Consider the following 14,318-nt stretch of genomic DNA (forward strand, 5'->3'; position numbering starts at 1 on the left):
TTGCAGGAAAAATGTGAGCTGATCGGAGAAATTAGCTCCTCCTGAACTGAGGAGATCAGAAGTTGGCACAGGGTGGAAAGGAAAACAGGGGACCTGGAACTACTAAACCGATCCTTTGTGATGCTTGGCCATCTAGGTCCCTAAGGGAGTAGCAATAGGAGTTCTAGTAGTTCTAAGAATTGTGCAGCTTGCGTAGCCAAAGTATTGTCTATTTTGAGGTTAACATGTCAAGTAAACAAAAAAAGCACACTAGAGCACCAACAGAGCTAGTCCTCAGCCCCAGATATTGGAGTGGTCTTCTGATATACCACTGAACAGCAAAATGCTCCTTATTTGCTTGGTGGCCGTGGCAAGACTGAATCATGAAATGGACAGTAAAAAGAAAGGACTGGGGAGAAAAACAGAAGGGAAAATATTGGCTGTTAATTCTAGGTTGAGTAAGTGTGTACTCTGCAGCAAGGCAGGGCCAAAACTCTGAAAGGAAATGTTTCTTTTCCCCAACTGGAAGCACTGTCAAAACTTTCTCCAGTTAGCCTCTATACTGATTAGGAGAGAGATACTCACTGCAGGACGTCCTGATCCCATGCAGGAAAATTGTGGAGCAAACAAGCAAAAATAAGTATATTGGCATTTATTTACAGAGAATTAAATAAATGTATTTTAGTGTTAATAGATACATTTCAGTAGATTTTTAAACCAGTGTTTGTATATTATTTCAATTGATATCACTGCCTATCTCAAAGCCACCTCAAAGTCCTTGACTTACAAATGGAACATCCCTCGCTAAATGATGTAGTCACTAAGTGAGTTGCACCTAATTTTACAACTTTTTGCTGAGACTCTTTGCCGTTGTTAAGCAAATCTGCCTTTCCCCCACTGGCTTTCCTTGTCGGAAGTCCCTTGGGAAGGATGTGAACGGTGATTATGTGATCCTGGGACACTGCAACTGTTGTAAATACATGCTGGTCGCAAAGTGCCCAAATTTTGATCTTAAGACCATGGGGGTGCTGCAATTGTCATAAGCGTGAGGACAGGTTGTAGGTCAGCTTTTTCAGCGCTGTTGTAACCATTAAATGAATGGCTGTAAGGACTATCTGTACATGGCCCTGGGCTGCTTACAATCATTAAAAGTAATATTAATATAATATAAAAAGCATATAAAACCACATAAGAAAACAATATAACACAATCCCCAGCCAAGTTATAAAATCAAACAAGAGTCAACATAAGCACTGCAGAAGGCTCTACTGCACACCCGGTTTTCCAAGCCCAGTCACAAAGCCACACGTTTAAGGCCTTGCAAAAGGCCAATAGTGTTGGGGCCCATCTGCTCTCTTCAGGGAATGATATTCCAAAGGACAGGAGCCACAACAGAAAAGGCTTTTTTTTCCTGAACCTAGCAGAAAGTATTTCCTAGTAGACAGGACCTAGATTACGCCTCTCCTGCTGGATAAATGCAACAGAGGAGGGGCAATCATTCAAATAACCCAGTTCCGTGCTATGAAAGGTTCTATAGGGAATCACTACTATCTTGAAGTGAACCTGGAAATGTTCTGGTAGCCAATGCAACTCACAGAGTAGAGATGGAATGTGTGTTGATAGAAGGAGCAATATAACGTGCCTGCACAGCTGGGTGCTGTTTAAGGGCAGCCCTATGTAGAGTGCATGACAATAATCCATATGGGAGGCAACGAAGGTATCAGTGGCTATGAGCTGAGTCTCTTGGTTCAGTAACAGGTACAACTGGTGCACAAGAAGAAGTTGCAGAAAGGCCTCCTACAACTAATATTGTTTTGGTCCCATATCAAAGCCTGAAACCAGGCTGAAAGAGTCTAGATAATCTGTTTCTTCTAGATATTCTGGAATCTTTTTAACTACATTCCGTAAAAAGGTAAAAGCTGTTCAGTCTGGTTCAGTCTAGCAATAGCTACTTGAGGAGAGGGTGAACCACCACCTCTTTAAGGGATGGTGGGATGGCCCTCTCTCAAAAAAATGTACCTCTGCAAAAACTCAACCACATATCACCTCCCTGATAGTCGGCCAGAAGGCATTGATCTAGTACACAGATAACCAAGTTCACAATTGTGAGAACTGGCCACTTCATCAGATTCAACCGGTTCAAACTTCTCCCAAATAACTAAGCAAGACTATACTCTAGTTATCCTATAGGTCCTGCCCCACAACTGGTATTCAACTGGGAGCAGATGTAAGCAATTCTGTCTGACTGATGTCCATCATATTTATCTGAGCAGCCTTGCAGATAAACCTCCAAGCCTGATCTATCCAGGGGAGAGCCCGGTCACTTTAAACAATGCCACGAGGTGTCAATCCACGCATGCAATAAGGACGGAGAAACGCTTTACAAAGTAACTCTTAATAGCAGCTCTAACTGTCTAACGCAGGGGTAACTTGGCGGAAATGGCAAAGATTTCAGCATATTTGAAAGACCAATCGCAACAGAGATATATTGTGGAATGGAGAAGATGGATTGAATATATTCAGAAAGTTTCATTTAGCATTTGAATAAGTAGTGGATTTTTATGATGCATAATTAGTTGTTATTTTATTAATATTATGACTATGGAGAGTTAAAGTGCGATAGAATTTAATGTTTTACTTTTGTTTGTTAGTATATTTTAGCTTATGTTTGTATCATTATACCCTGTATTCAGCTCTGGGAAGTCGGGGAGGGGGGAGGGGAGGGTTGGGGAGAGGGGACGGGGAGGAGGGAGTTTTTTGTATTTAAAAATATATTGTAAAAAATGTCAGAACTCATGGAAATGGCAAAAAGGAGAGAAAAAATATTTTTAAAAGAATGGAAATCTTCTATAAACATTTTGCTAAAAGAACAAAACAATAAAATGATGTATGTGTTTAATGATTCAAACAGAAGAGAATTAAATAAGGGGATGAAGAGATTTCTGGAAGAGTTAAGAGGGAAGAGAAATGATAGGTCTGTTAATAACAGTATCTACTGAAGAGGTTGGAAATCATTATATTTCATAACTTTGCTTTTCCCAAAGATACTTTTTTTCACAAGGTAACTGAACTTTCTTGTGTTTCTTTGAAGACGTTTCGCTTCTCATCCAAGAAGCTTCTTCAGTTCTGATTGGATGGTGGAGAGCTGAAGAAGCTTCTTGGATGAGAAGCAAAATGTCTTTAAAGAAAAACAAAAAAAATCCAGTTGGCTCGTGAAAAAGCATCTTTGAGTAACTATGACCTGGATGATTAAGAATCTCCATAGACATTTAACTTTGCTTTTCTTTCTTAATTTTTGTCTAGGATTTTTCTCTTTTTGTTTAGATTTTTTACTTGTTCTGTACCAGCCTACTACCGGCCCTGCAGATAAGGCAGGGACAACCCCTTTACAAGAAGGCAAGAGGCTGGAACTAAGCCTGCCAAATTTATGGACACAAAAGCAAACAGAGCAAAAACAAGACACGAACCATGAAACAGGAGCTATTCAAACAGTTGCCTTCAGCAAACCAGCCCTCCCACGCATTCCCCTTTTAAATAGTACAGGGCGTGGCTTCTCTCTGCCTCCTTCTGAGGTGCCCCATTGCCTTCCTCTGTTTACTCCTGATTGACTGCCTCCTGTGTCGGGCGTCCTTGAACAGGGCCAGCTGTGGGTCATCTTCATCCACGCTGTCAGGCTCACACAGCTGGGTCTGTGTCGTGACCAGATGGGAGGGGCCTGGCTGAGGGCTCTCATCAGCAAGCTCTCCAACACCCTCAGCAACCTCTCCAACACCCCCCTCCTCCTCCTCTGAATCATTCGACCCAACTGCCGAACCCACAGGCTGACCCTGAATCACAACATTACTTTATGTAAAATCTTAAATATAATTTTTTTAATCCCATTTATATCCCACCCTTCTCCTAAGACTCAGGGCGGCTTACAATCAATGTGCTTAGCAATAGCCTTCATTCTATGTATATGCCTGCTTATTAGGGCTTTCGCCCCCCCCCCCCAGCGGCATTATTACAAAGTCAGCTTATTGCCCCCAACAATCTGGGTCCTCATTTTACCTACCTCGGAAGGATGGAAGGCTGAGTCAACCTTGAGCCTGGTGGGACTCGAACCTGCACTAATTGCAGGCAGCTGGTGTTACTAAAGGAGGCATTAGCCCACTGCTCCACCAAATCATATCTCTCTCTGATCAGTTTTTAACAACTATGTTACTCAAATTGTTTTCTTTTATAATAGTAGTCTCAGTTTTAATGACTTATGTCTTTTGATCTGTTTTGTAAATGCCAAACAAAATAAACTAAATTTTGCAATATGTCACCACCAGAAAAAATGAACAAAATTTGATTTATAGACAAAAATTTATAACAGAAAGACAGAGTATTGATATGGTGAAAAAAACCCACAAAAGGCATCCTTATTCCTGAAATATCAAAAATGACAAAATGAAGAAACAAAAAATGAGAGGAAGCAAAAAGGGGAATTTAAAAAAGCAATTTCATTAAGGAGAACAAAAACAGTTCCTGAGAGATCCCATCATGGTGTAACGACAATAACAATCCTCAGGATATCTGGCCTAAAGTAATTGCTGCCCCAAAGCTTAGGTCTATAAAAGAGAGACAATTTTGTCCCAGCCAAGGATTATATTTGATGGAGGGGTCGAGAGCATATCCAGGGCTGCAGTAGAAGGGTTCATGATGCAGAGTGAAAAGGGTGGTGATGGTGATGGAATGGAGAGGATGATAATGGGATGTTTATGTAGGACTGCTGGAACAGATTTATGACTATGTACCGTACTCAAAGCACTTCATCCTAAATTAAAATGATGCACTGCATAACACTAATAACAAAATGCAACACCACTGGAAATATTATGAAGGCAAACTTCTGGTTACAAAAACAAGAAACCATCTCTTCTTATTCTTCACATGCACATCAGCAATAGCAGCATCCGTAATTATTTTCAGTGTAGAACTTTTTCACTGCGAGAACTTAAGGTACCCTACTAGCCATCACGCAGGAATTCTGTTTCTCAAACAAAACTTTCAAGTTTTGCCATTTGTAATTTGCTGATTTTGCTGGTTGCAGACCAAAAATGCTCCACTTAAAAATGCTGAGCAACTGAAAGCTCATTTTTCAAAAGCCCTTAATACATACCTTTCCTGCTTATTTTCCTGGTAGTACTAATTGATGGCTTTTTTTCCATGACAGAATCCAATCCGGCTATGCTAATAGGAGCTACTTCCAATTTGTTCTCCATATGCCGTAACTAGATAGATTGAACGGGATAGGAAAGGTATCAACATTTTAAATTTGTTATATCGCCACTTAAAAAAAACAAAAAGTAAAAAAAGGCTTACAAAAATTGGATAAAACATTCCCTAACCCAAGTAAAATGAGCTCAGATTTTAATTTCACCTTTGTACAATCAAAAATAGTTTCACACAATTGTGAAACACATTAATGCAACATTTATCTTTGCAGGAAAAAATTGATATTACATTTTTCAATCCTGAAAAAAAGAAAATGAATGAAAACCAGAAGGATAAATGAAAATGTGATGTATCAGACCAAACACATCAAATTCATTATATTGGAAAACTCTGGGCAAATTCCTTAACAGTAATTTTTTTGTAAACGCAAACTGTATATTAGGAATTGAGAAGAGTTGCCTTAGCTTAGCAGATCAACTGCATTTTCAGAGAACTAGCATTAAAATCTGGGTGACTGACAGAAACAAGGAAGGAAGAAAAAGGAAAAAAAACTTCAGCAACTGTATACACAAGAGGAGAGAGTGTCTGTTGGAATTAATTCCTAATTTTAGGAATCCTAGGATCATAAAAAACAGCTCAGTGTCCAGATAGGACAAACTAGTGGGTGGCTTACTTCTATGTGCATTTTAGGAAGATAGTGATTGTATTTTACTGAAAAAGCATCTTAATCTTTTACTAGAACATTTCCAGGATAAGCATAACACTTAATATTTTTCATTTTTAAATACAGTCTCCTGTATGGCTTCTTTTTAATTTAACTCAATGCTAAAATACTTCTTACTGCTGCCTTTGTTTGTGAAAAATCTGTAGAAAAAAATGGAAAAGAGGCACTTATTAAATAAATTCAAGCATCACCTGTGTGATAAACATATTGCAAGGTTCAATAAGTTTTATATACTATTTAAAACAATATATTTACATTATTTTTTTCTCTGAATATACTTACTTGACTGTGGCCAGATTTACACATCACAATAAACCATAATGTAGGTTTATCTGGTTTGGGGTTACTATGTTGTATGAACCCAATCGAGGGCAAAACAAAATGGTTCACGAACAAAATGATTTTGTATATAAAACAGTTTGTTTCAGGTGGTTTACATCAAAACTGAGATATGGATGTTTCAGAAGCATTGATTCAGACAAAATAAGGTTGTCCCAAGCTGAAGTGTTTTTGTGATGATGGTCAAGAAAATGCCAAGGTTGAGTAGGAAAAATAGGGACCAGTACGGTGAGAAGGTAATAGCGTTCCGTGCGCCTTTGGTGTCTAGTCATGCCAGCCACATGACCACAGAGACATCCTCAGACAAAGCTCTTCGGCTTTGAAACAGAGATGAGCACCGGCCCCTAGAATTGGAAACGACTAGCACGCATGTGCGGGGGAACCTTTACCTTTACCTAACAAATTTGCAAATAGAAACCAGAATGTTTGCTAGCAGAAGTTAGGGAATAAGAAAGATCTTGTTATCTGACCATTCTTCCCAACAGATATCATTTCAGTTTAACACAAATTTTTGTTCTGTTAAAATTTAGAAAGTCAGATAAAATTCTTTGCACCCAGTGAGATAAAAATTAAATAAATTTGTACCTCTGGTGGAATTCCTGTTTTGGGGGAATTTTGGATTGCGTAAGGGAAACTCATTTGTTTTGTTCCTCCACATTCTATTACTTCACCTATAACATAAAGATAAATGATTACTGAAATATCTAAGAGAAATTCATACACATACCTTGTAAGTTATCAGTATTATTTTGAAGTTTATTAGCATAGAAAGCTAAATCTGAACCTGCAAAACATTTTACTTCAAGTCAAATTCAACAGATTATTCAGTGTGAAAACTGTACACACTAACCAAATTATATTTAATGTTCAATTTTTACCCAGCATCCAAAATTATGTTGCTTATATGAAGTCTCACTTATAATAATCCTGCCATTAACCAAGCTTTTAATTTTTTAATATAATACTTTATATAAGCATTTTTAAACTACTTTATACATTTATGTAATAAACTAGTAAATACAATAGTATGGTAACTTACAAATTTATATACTTTAGAAGAAAAAGACTACCTTCTTATATAATGAACTATTTGCTTAAAAAGGGGAAGGCTATATCGCTTCAATGGTCATATGTCACTTTTTTGGGTGCCACTGTAACTTCAAACAGTCATTAAACGAATGATTGCAAGTCAAGGACGACCTGTAACCAGAAACTTGGATGGATATGGAAGTGAGCCCATCTGAGCTTTAGATACACCATCAGTCACAAACTAGGGCAGAGCTGCAGAGTGGCCACTACTATTCAGCAGACTTTTGTGCTTTTTATAAGGGATGCTCCAATTACTGATTTTATGAAAAGCTGGGCTCTAATAAACAAATGGGACCGTTTATGGTGACCTGGTCTGTCTTCTCAATGAAAGAATAAAACAAGATAATTTTACAATTTAGGTACTGAAGGAAAGAGTGGAACACAAACTTCAAGAGCTAAAATCACTACTTCAAACAGACGTATTGGAGGAGGTCACAGAATTTATGAAGAAGGGACAACTACCACAACATAACAAGGGCAAAGAAAGACAAAGGCAAATTTTCTACCCTGCATTTTAGACAAGGAAAAGCACACAAAACAGAAGAATCAATCCAAATGAAACAGGACAGTAACATGCCTCAGAGAACTGACTGATGGGAGAGAAATCTTCCTGACAGAGAGCTTACCCAAACAGGGAAGGGAAATCTATGTATGCTGGGATATCCAGTGTGAAACTGCCAACAGACCTAGCCAACATAAAACTTGACTCTTTCATAATAAAAAAACATACTATTTTTCTATGTTTTGGGGTGGGTTTTTTTCTTACCATTCTTTTACTTAAAAAAATTCCTGGGTATATTTATAAAGTCATCTGGAGTATTTCACTCACTGAAGATTTTTTAAGATTTGCCTGGAAACAATAAAATTCTTTGCATATTAATCTCTAAAATTCTCAGGACGCAAAGGAGATTTTTGTATTTCTGCAGTCAAAAATCCAACTAGCAAATGTTATTAAAAGGTATAAGCGTTCATGAGCTGCAGCTCACTTCATCAGATGTATAGCATGGCTGTAAAAGCAAATCTGTGACATATGTGTCAAAGCTGACACATCACTATTTATGGCAGTGTTCACCAACTTCTGACAACAATTTTCATCCTCACATAATTTTCGAAGACTGTGCAGCCCCTGGAGCCTCAGAAAATTGTACAAGAATGGGGTGTCCTTTCACATAATTTTTGAAGGCTGCAGAAGCCACAGAAGAGCATTCTCCAAAGCCGCTTCATGAAAAAGGACTTGTATGACAAAGGCTGTTAACAGAAAGACCACCGCCTAAAAGGTAAGCAGTGTGGTAGATCCTGGGCAATCATACCATTCCCCAAAGTTCATGCACCTTTTTGAGTAGCAGTGATGATGCTAGGACTCAAATTAAGGTCCTCCTGGTCCAGCCTCAGAGCTGCTGCTGAGTGCCACTGTTAAGGGTGGCCTAAAGGGACAAAGAGAATTTTCTCTTTTGTTGTGTGTGGGGGGGGGCGTGTGTGACATGCTAGCAGAGTCAAGTTAGGCTTTTTCCAAATTTGTGACATGCCAAGCCCAAAAGGGTCACCATCACTGTGTTGTTGTTGTTAGTTGCGAAGTCGTGTCCGACCCATTGCGACCCTATGGACAACGTTCCTCCAGGCCTTCCTGTCCTCTACCATCTTCTGGAGTCCATTTAAGCTCACGCCTACTGCTTCAGTGACTCCATCCAGCCACCTCATTCTCTGTCGTCCCCTTCTTCTATTGCCCTCAATCTTTCCCAGCATTAGGCTCTTCTCCAGTGAGTCCTTCCTTCTCATTAGGTGGCCAAAGTATTTGAGTTTTAGCTTCAGGATCTGGCCTTCTAAAGAGCAGTCAGGGTTGATCTCCTCTAGGACTGACCGGTTTGATCACCTTGCAGTCCAAGGGACTCGCAGGAGTCTTCTCCAGCACCACAGTTCAAAGGCTTCAATTCTTTGGCGCTCAGCCTTTCTTATGGTCCAACTTTCACTGCCATATATTGCAACTGGGAAGACCATAGCCTTGACTATACGCACTTTTGTTGACAGGTTGATGTCTCTGCTTTTTAGTGTGCTGTCTAGATTTGCCATTGCTTTCCTCCCGAGGAGCAAGCGTCTTTTAATTTCTTGGCTACAGTCCCCATCTGTAGTGATCTTGGAGCCCAGGAAAATAAAATCTGTCACTACCTCCATTTCTTCCCCATCTATTTGCCAGGAATTGAGAGGGCCAGATGCCATGATCTTGGTTTTCTTAATGTTTAGTTTCAACCCACGTTTTGCACTCTCCTTCTTCACTCGCAACAAGAGGCTCTTTAGTTCCTCTTCACTTTCTGCCATTAGAGTGGTATCATCTGCATATCTTAGGTTGTTGATGTTTCTTCCGGCAATCTTAATTCCAACTTTTGATTTATCTAGCCCTGCCTTTCTCATGATGTGCTCTGCATATAAGTTAAATAGGCAAGGCGACAGTATACAGCCTTGCCGGACTCCTTTCTCAATTTTGAACCAATCAGTGGTTCCGTGTCCAGTTCTCACTGTTGCTTCTTGGTCTGCATATAGGTTTCTCAAGAGACAAATAAGATGGTCTGGTACGCCCATCTCTTTAAGGACTTGCCACAGTTTGTTATGATCCACACAATCAAAGGCTTTAGCATAGTCAATGAAGCAGAAGTAGATGTTTTTCTGGAACTCTCTAGCTTTCTCCATGATCCAGCGTATGTTAGCAATTTGATCTCTAGTTCCTCTGCCTCTTCGAAATCCTGCCTGTACTTCTGGTAGTTCTCGATCCACATACTGCTGGAGTCTAGCTTGTAGAATTTTAAGCATAACTTTACTAGCATGTGAAATGAGCGCAATGGTGCGATAGTTTGAACATTCTTTGGCACTGCCTTTCTTTGGAATTGGAATGTAAACTGATCTTTTCCAATCCTGTGGCCACTGTTGAGTTTTCCAAATTTGCTGGCAAATTGAGTGTAGCACTTTTACTGCAGCGTCTTTTAAGATTTTGAATAGCTCAGCTGGAATACTGTCACCTCCACTAGCTTTGTTGTTGCTCAGCTTTTCTAAGGCCCACTTCACTTCACATTCTAGGATGTCTGGCTCGAGGTCAGTGACCACCTCATGGTGATTATCAGGGACGTTAAGCTCATTCTTGTATAGTTCTTCTGTGTAATTTTTCCACCTCTTCTTAATCTCTTCTACCTCTGTTAGGTCCCTGCCATTTGGGTCCTTTATCATGCCCATTTTTGCATGAAACGTTCCTTTCATCTCTCCATTTTTCTTGAAAAGATCTCTGGTCCTCCCTATTCTATTGTTTTCTTCTATTTCTTTGCACTGTTCATTTAAGAAGACATTCTTATCTCTTCTAGCTATTCTTTGGAATTCTGCATTTAATTGGGCATATCTTTCTTTTTCTCCCTTGCCTTTCGCTTCTCTCCTTTCCTCAGCTATTTGCAAAGCTTCCTCAGACAGCCATTTTGCTTTCTTGCATTTCTTTTTCTTTGGGATGGTTTTGGTTGCTACCTGTTGTACAATGTTGCGAACCTCTGTCCACAGTTCTTCAGGCACTCTGTCTATCAGATCTAATTCCTTAAATCTATTTGTCACCTCTACTGTATATTCAACAGGGATATGATTTAATTCATACCTGACTGGCCTAGTGCTTTTCCCTACTTTCTTTAATTTAAGCCTAAACTTTGCAACAAGAATCTCATGGTCTGAGCCACAGTCAGCTCCTGGTCTTGTTTTTACTGACTGTATAGAGCTTCTCCATCTTTGGCTGCAGAGCATATAGTCAATCTGATTTCTGTGTTGACCGTCTGGTGATGTCCATGTGTAGAGCCGTCTCTTGGGTTGTTGGAAAAGAGTGTTTGCTATGACCATCGTATTCTCTTGACAAAATTCTATCAGCCTGTGCCCTGCCGCCATCCCGTTTGCACAGCTGCTGTGTTCGTCAATGTTTGACGAACGCGGCAGGTCTCCGGACGGGATGGCGGCGGTTTGGCGAGTGCGCGCGCACCTCTCCCAAGCCACCGCCGTCCGTCGGCAGGTCTCCGGACGGCAGCGGCTTGGGAGAGATGCGCGCGCATTCCAAACCGCTGCCATCCCGTTTGCACAGCTGCCGTGTTCGTCAATGTTTGACAAACGCGGCAGGTCTCCGGACGGGACGGCGGCGGCTTGGAGACGTGCGCGCGCACCTCCGCCCTTCGGAAAGGTGCACACGCACCTCTCAGAACGGGCGGTGCCACTCTCCATTTGGAGAGGTGCACGCGCACCACTGCCCGTTCGAAGAGGTGCGCGCGCACCGGGCGGCTGGGAGCCGCAGGTTGCCGACCCGTGGATTAGGTCTTAAGAAACCAACCTGTCTTCACAGTATATTGTGGATAATCTGCATACCAGTCAAGCAGCAAATTTCCTGAATCATTTAAATCTGGGTTTAAATCTGCATAAAAGTGGCAAAAGCATGCTCTGATTTATTTATGAGGGTAGATTACGGTACTCACAATCCTTTTGTTTGTGGTAGGAAGGAAAACAGATTTTAAAACAAAAAAGGAGAAATTGCTAGAAGAGAGGCAAGAAAGGACTAGGCTTTGAAATTTGCCCTTGATTAAAAATTACAAGTTTTCTATGTTTTTAAAATATTTTTTTTATTTTCAGTAATATAAACTCATCATACGGATTTGAGAAATGACTACTGTACAATGTTTAATTTTCATCGGCCAGTAAGCGTACAGGCTGTCAAATACCTATCTATCTCAAATACTTGCCATATGCAACATTACTTGCTAGAGTACCAATCAATTTTGGCACATTTTGGACTTACTTGCAAAGTCCAGTCTTACCCCATGTATGCTAAAACCATATTATCAAGCTATGTTTTTGAGTTTGCAAGCATTGTACTATTTGCTCACATCTTATCAACTCAGAAATATAATGAAGTGTGTCTACTTAGGGTACATAGTAGAGAAGACATGCTAAATAAAAATACAGATAGGAAATAATGTAAAGATTGTCCAGAAAATATAGCTTTGGTTTATGAAAGAAGGAATACTTATAAAAGATGAGACAATGAAAAAAGAAAGCTGCTACGGATAATCAATACGTACAATTAAATAAAATCTGATTTTACTGTCCCTGTTTTGAGTCCTGATATAAAACTTGAGTGATGATGTTAAACTTATTCTTTTTCCCCAAAGTCTGTTCCCTCTTTCTTTCACAGAATCCAGAGAAGCACCTCTAGCAGATAGCATATATCACATCAAAGGAGTAATCAATGAATCTAAGACTGTGCTCATATCATACATGACCAAAAATGGCTAAGTGGGAAATACGGTACTGTATGCTATATAAAAACATTACAGATCATTTTTCAGCTCTTTATCCAGATCACTGTCCAGATCATCCCCATATGTTTTCCAACTGTTAAACAGATAACTAAGATTAGCGATTAATACAATATTTCCTTGGCACTGACCAAGTTCCCATTTTTCATTTTCTTTTCTTTTTTTATTAAAGTTTTACAAAAACAAAATTTTACAATATATCCCCAAATCCCTCCCACCCCAAACCCACCCATTTCCCCCCCCCACTTCCCAGAGCTAAATACAGGATTATAGTTACAATAATCATATTCTAAATAAAAATTATGCATAATATACAATTAACCAAATTCATAATGTGCTTTAACTCCCTTTTAACATAACTACAAACAACGTATATTCAGTATCTGTATTTCAGGCTAGTTCCTGTAAATAATTATCAGAACCATTCCCCTCTGAATAACTTTTTTCCCCATCTCTTTATATCTCATACAGTTTAGACTCATAACTCTTCTGGAAGTCAAATAAATTTAGCTCATTCTGGATTCTTGCAGTATAATGGCCTGAAAATAGAGGTAGGAGGGAGGCACTTCTTTTAATTCAGGGAATCTAAGTCATAACCGAGCTTCCTCCCTTTAAACCAGGAAGAAGCTGTGACAACCCAGGCCGAACTGCAGCGGAATGGAGTGCGGAAAAGGGGGCGGCCACAGGACGAACAAGAGGTACAAACTCCGAAACGGGCTAGTAGAAAACAGCCTCCCAGCGGGTCACCCCCTTCTGAATCCCAGGAGCCGAAAGCCGGAAATCCTGTCAAGTTTCTCTCGCTTTCCCTATAAGCCCCCAATTGGGTTTCAGCTGGAGGGCTCCCCACAATTGGAGAGCCGCCTCACCTGCTCTAACGCCGCTTCCATTCCTTCTCCTCCTTCTTCGCGGCGACCGAGGTCGTTGGCTCATCCCGCAAGTCTTCGGAATAGAACGCTGCGGCGAAGCGGAGGCGTGAGCCCCCACAAGTCGTTTTAACGCCATAAACGCCCACAACCCGCTCGCCAACTGAGACACGAGCGCCGGGACTCAAGCTCCAGAATCCAGTGGCGCTCAATAGGGCGGGAGCTGCGTTTGGAAATCTCGCGATATGTCCTAAGAGAAGTCATAGACCTCCCAAATATGGCTATCGACGAGTCGGTTTCTGTGCGCTCCGGTCATCTTGAGTGTGGTAGAGTTAAATACACTCCGCCCATCTCTCTCTCTCTCTCTCCCCCGCCCCCCGCTAAATAGACATGAAATGCGGGGGAAACCTATACGTTGGTTTGTGGTTGAAAGTAGGGGAATATTAAAGATTCACTGAAAGAAGAAATGCCTGGTTCCATCACTTTGATGCCATTGTCCCTACCGGCCAGGGTTTCCTTAGAAAAATGAAACAGCAAAGGAATGTGTCAATGTGGGATCGGTGGGGTGCATCTCGGTATATGGATTACTATAAAAGGGGTACAACATGATTATCAACTCTTCGATTAAAAAAAATTCTGTTGAATCTTTTGAATCTTGTTTTAGTAATTAAGATTTATTTTTAAATTTGAATTGTAATTAAGTCAGTGTATGACTTTAAAATATCACCGACTTCAGAGATTTCTGCTAGTAATGGGCATGGGTAAATTGCCTCTGAGTTAAGTTGTGGTACTTCCCCTTGAGTT

The 14,318-nt window shown here is 40.3% G+C and overlaps 1 long non-coding RNA gene across 1 annotated transcript; it reads right to left on the reverse strand.

Moving 5' to 3' along the window:
- Positions 1-4,347: 4,347 nt before the first annotated feature.
- Positions 4,348-13,694, reverse strand: LOC310638029. Its single transcript, XR_014492016.1, has 4 exons — positions 13,518-13,694; positions 6,830-6,915; positions 6,023-6,045; positions 4,348-5,237 (listed from the first exon to the last, which is right to left on the reverse strand). It is a non-coding gene; the product is annotated as an uncharacterized lncRNA (long non-coding RNA).
- Between the last annotated feature and the right edge of the window lie 624 nt (positions 13,695-14,318).

This window comes from Vipera ursinii (assembly GCF_947247035.1).
Source record: "Vipera ursinii genome assembly, chromosome: 3".
NCBI lineage: Eukaryota > Metazoa > Chordata > Lepidosauria > Squamata > Viperidae > Vipera > Vipera ursinii.